The sequence below is a fragment of the Miniopterus natalensis genome, chromosome 19 (assembly GCF_054644295.1).
Source record: "Miniopterus natalensis isolate mMinNat1 chromosome 19, mMinNat1.hap1, whole genome shotgun sequence".
NCBI lineage: Eukaryota > Metazoa > Chordata > Mammalia > Chiroptera > Miniopteridae > Miniopterus > Miniopterus natalensis.
Window position 1 is genome coordinate 25,754,067 of NC_142099.1, and position 4,968 is coordinate 25,759,034.

Here is a 4,968-nt window from a genome sequence, read left to right on the forward strand (position 1 = left end):
TTGAATAAGTACCTATCTGAAAGAATAATGTGTCTATAAAAGGTGTCTATAAATGGAGCTTTTTGTTATATTTTATTGCCCATCCCCAAAGTGGGCATTGCTAGAATTATCTCCTGGCCAAATCCTATTTGGTTACTATCACCCCTGTGTCATTCCTTCTTGGATAGTAGACTAATTTTCAGATTTTAACTTGGCTTGTGTTCCTTTTCGCAGTTATCCCATATGGCAGGCTGAGTACTATTTGGCCTGGAGCCCAGCTGCTGCTTTGCATTTGTCTTTATATCAGTGAAATGCTCACCTTTTATTTGGTTGCCCTTTCCCTGTATAGAAAGCCCAGATTCACAAACCAAAGTATATTATGATAGGAAGGGATATGGATCATTCAACTGGTCTAATACCCTATCTCAGCCGGGACTGCACCAGGGCACAGTGGGGACAAGATTCATCGACCCTGAGGGGAGATATAGATAAGATATATATATATATATATATATATATATATATATATATATATATATATATATCAGACCCAAAGCTAATTTTTTCACTTCTCAAAAAAAAAAAAAAAAAAAAAAGCAGAATACTTAGTGTCAAGAGCTGCCAGAGTTTCATGGGCATTGATGACAGAAGACATGATTCTTGGCTCAGAGGCAAAAGACTTTATTACTCTGAGCACAGCAAGTAGCACAAGCCTCATGTTCTGATTGGTTCCCTCTGCCCTCCCCCCAAACAATGTGAGGCTGGCCAGACAGATGCCATATGCACAGAGGTTTTGCTTCATAGCTGAAGACCTTTGAGCTTAAGAAACCCAACCTTTGACTGGAGGAAGACATTCTCTTTATTACATCGTACAATAAATAAACCTGCCCTCTGCTCCGGTGGGAGACATTATCTCTGCCCTTCGAGGCCTTTGGCTATACAAACATCCTTGAAGAGATAACCTGGGCCCTGGCTGGGTAGCTCAGTAGGTTAGTGCATCGTCCTGATATGCCAAGGTTGTGGGTTCCATCCCTGGTCAGGACACATACAAGAATCAACCAATGAATGCATAAATAAGTAGAACAACAAATTGATGTTCCTCTCTCTCGTTCTCGAAAATAAAAAAATACAAAAAGATAATCTAGAACAAAAGCTGTCAGTGTCTCTGCTCCAGAGAAACAGAAAAGTGAGACTTATGGAGAATTGTCTCCCAACGCTTAGCAGCCCACCTAACCTAAAGACTATCAAATACAGCATCATCTCTTTGGCTCAATCTTAAAACGAATCCTAGGGAATAAATACATAGTATACGAGTGTCAGGTTATGTATAATACACTTAACAACCTCCTAATCTTATTTCTCTCCAATCCTCTCCTGCCTCCTCCCCCATGCTCCTCTGGTTTTATGGAACTTGCCCCCTTTCACCTGGCTACCTTTAGTTTAAATACCACCTTCTCCTGGAAGCTTTCCCTCCCCCACGCCCTTCCCCTCTTCGGTGTTTCTTGTTGTCCTGTGTACACCTTAAGACGGCCTCAGGCTGAAGCCAGAAACCCAAAAGTCACAAAACTATTTGAACTCTGACTCTACCTGAAATCGCAGTAAGTCCAGGCACGTCTGGGCCCCTCCCGGGAGCATTTGGGATCTGTTGACGTATGTGCCTCCCTCCGTAAACACAGGGCGGGCAGGCAGGCTGGCATTTCCCCCCGTTTTCGCTCTGGCTCCCTGTAGAGCTGCCTGCAGTGAGTTCCTAAGTGAAGGCCACGGATGCCTGGGCAGGAAGGCTTCCCGCGGCCTCCCCAGGACTCAGAAAGGCTTCAGCGTGGCCGGTGATTGCTGTGGAAGCTACCAACATCCAGTGCCTCCTCCCCGGAGAGGGTCTTGCAGGCCAGGGCAGAGGGCGCTGCATTTCTTTGCTGGCACTGAAGATGTGTCCAAAGGGAAGGGCCAGGCAGAGTGGAAGATGAGCTCTGCCTCGCAAGGTAAGAGATTCCACAAATACAGGAAAAGTGAAGAAAAATAAAAATGTTCATTGAGTGTACCCTTTGGGCTGCCCCAAGTCAACACATACTCTTCTTGCCATAGAATGCCTTTTTAAAATGCTTTCACAACATTGATGTCCAACAGCATCTTATCCCTTAAAACTAACTGGTATTTTGCTGCCTGGAAAGCGATCCAGGCTCTATAATGAGTCTCAGATTTCCTTCTTTCCTTATTTTTCCTAACGGTCTCTTTGTGACAGCTGCTTCAGAGTATTAATTTCCTCATCCAGGCAGGTTCTTAAAGGTGCAAGCAACAAACTAAATTTGGCTCATTTAAGAAGCAAGTGAATTTGCTGAAGGATAGTGGATAGTTCATAAAATCTCTAGGAGGGTGGAAAAACCAAACTCGTACCACTGAACTAGAAGCATAAAGACCCCACTATCACAGCCCCTGGGCACAGCCCCTGCAGCTAACACTGCCCACCCTCACCAGGATGGGGTCAGCCGAGCCCTGGCTGTTCCAGGGGACTAACCATTCAAAGTCTAGGGTGGGTCATATTATCAGTGTCCTTTGGCAAGAAAGGCTAGAAAATGATTACCTGGTATTTTCAGCTTCTGTAGTAGAAGTGGGCTCTTTGTAATGAGGTGAGGGATTCACCAAAGTAAGGAATTCATATAATTACGATGGCCAAAAAGGACCGTCAGGTGTCCATCCAAACTCAGCCCCGCCCCGTCTCTCCGACCTCCACTGCTTTCTCCGGGTGCTGCCTGTTACTCAGATTCAGGGTTCTCGGTTTTTAGTACCCGAAAGATGGCTTTTGAAGGACGTTGCTTAAGCTAATGTAGAGATCGAATTGGGAGGCATTGTGATATTTAGGAAAGAGTGGAAATGAAAGGGGATTATAATTCTAAATGTATTATATACATTAGCTGTGAGAACGTCTACATTTATTTAAATAACTTGGGCCTCAGAAGTAATTCGTAGAAAAGTCCCATACAGAGAACATAAGACCTCTAACATTTTTTGCTCTTCCATGCTGTGCATGGTCCTCTATATTTACTCTATTAAACAAATAAATCAGGAAATGGGAAGTTATTTGCATGATATTTTTAACATTCAAAGTATAAATACCACTCAGCTTGTCCATGAATTCCAGGGATGGTCACCAAAGGGGTCTTTTGAGCCCCGTGTTTAAACTTGTAACACTGATAATCCCTGAATTACGGAATCTCTTCCCATTCTATCTTTTTGACTGACTTTGTAACCATTAGCACACACTTTCTCATAATTTAAAAAAGACAGTGATATTTGCCTAATGAATGAAAAGCTGAACTCTAACAAGCATACCACAGTCTCCGGAAACCCTGTTACTCAGCTTGTGTAAATGAAAAGCCATTTGTGCTGCTTTGATGTTTTTTATCAAAAGGATGAACAGGACAAAACAAGAAATTAAACCCTGAAGTCTGAGTATAGACGGGGTGAGCAGGGCAAGCAGAGTGATGGAACGCGTGCTCTTGGGTGCATAATAATGAAAGAAAGGGGCTATTCTTTTTTTTATTTAAATGGTGCGATTTCATCTGATTCTTGCTAGAATAAAGAAAAGGCAAAAGCTGAAATAGGAAATATTTCCTTTTAATAAAGGTCACTCTATCTCATTCCGAAAAATAGAAATAAGCTCTCTCGAGCTGAAAAAAAAACAAATCATTTTGCTTTTCAGCTGGGGGTAGTGCACTCCTATAGAATGAAAAATGATTTTTTTCAGATCATGAGAGTTTATTTCTGTTTTTCAGGATGTTTCACATTAGGAAATCTCTGAATAGTTTTTAGTACATTTGTAGGCTAGAGGAGAGAAATATGCACCTCAAAAAAACTGACAACAGTGAAAAGGTACATTATATCCAATATCCATTTCAAAGGGCAGATTGAAAAATTAAATAGTTCTCAACTGCATTCAGTTGCATTTACAGCCTCTGTTTACTTACTTAAAAGATACATGAGAGCATAGATTGCAAGGCTTGTTTCAGGCCTTGCCAAAAAAAACAAAAACAAAACTGGTTTGTTCTCAAAAGGTTTGCAATCTCTAAAGAAAACACACACAAGGTAAACCTAGTAAAAAGGAGTATGTGTCGTGCCATCAGACTGGTTTTACAGTACTTTATTCCTCCTTTATTATAGTATTTCTCACATTGCTGAAATTATTTGTCACTTGTCTATCTTCTTTATTAAACTGTGATACCTTATTGCTCTCTGTAGCCTATGACCTAGACTGGAGGGGCTCAATAACTATTCATGTAATAAATGAAACAAATAAATTGATGAATAAATGAAGAAAATGGCTACAATTTTACAAAGGGCAGGGATCATGTCTGGCTGGGGTGAAGACATTTACATTGGATCTTAAAAGGTTTTAAAGGTGAGAGTTCAACAAAAGCGAATGTGGGCAGGAGGCAGGAAATAAGAAAAAGAAATACAGAATTCAGAGAACTCAGGAGTCTACTTTTAATATAACCTCCCAGCAAATGCAGGAGTTTTGTCTACCGTGATGCTGATGGGTGGTTAAGTACCTCATAAAGCACCCTATTCTGCTTCTTAGCTAGTATAGTTTGGTTTAGACAACCTGCCCTAGGACTAGTTTTGACTCCTCTGTAAAATTCAAAATATTGATTATATAAATCACAATTTTTAGGAAGTTAATTTTTTTCCATGACAGGTATTTTTTCCAGTATTTGATGCTTATATAATTTAACAAAATCAAATACTCAGGTTTTGGTATGGATCACAACACCTGGTAAACTACACATAAGATTTTTTTTTTTTTAATTGTGGTAAAATTCACATAACATAAAATTTACCATCTTAATAATTTTTAAGTGTATAGTTCAGTGGCATTCAGTATATTTACACTGTTTTGCTACCATTACCACCATCCATTCACAGAACTCTTTTTATACCTAAGATTTAAAAATATTTTTATTTTATTTTAGAGAAAGACAGAGAAAGAAACATCGA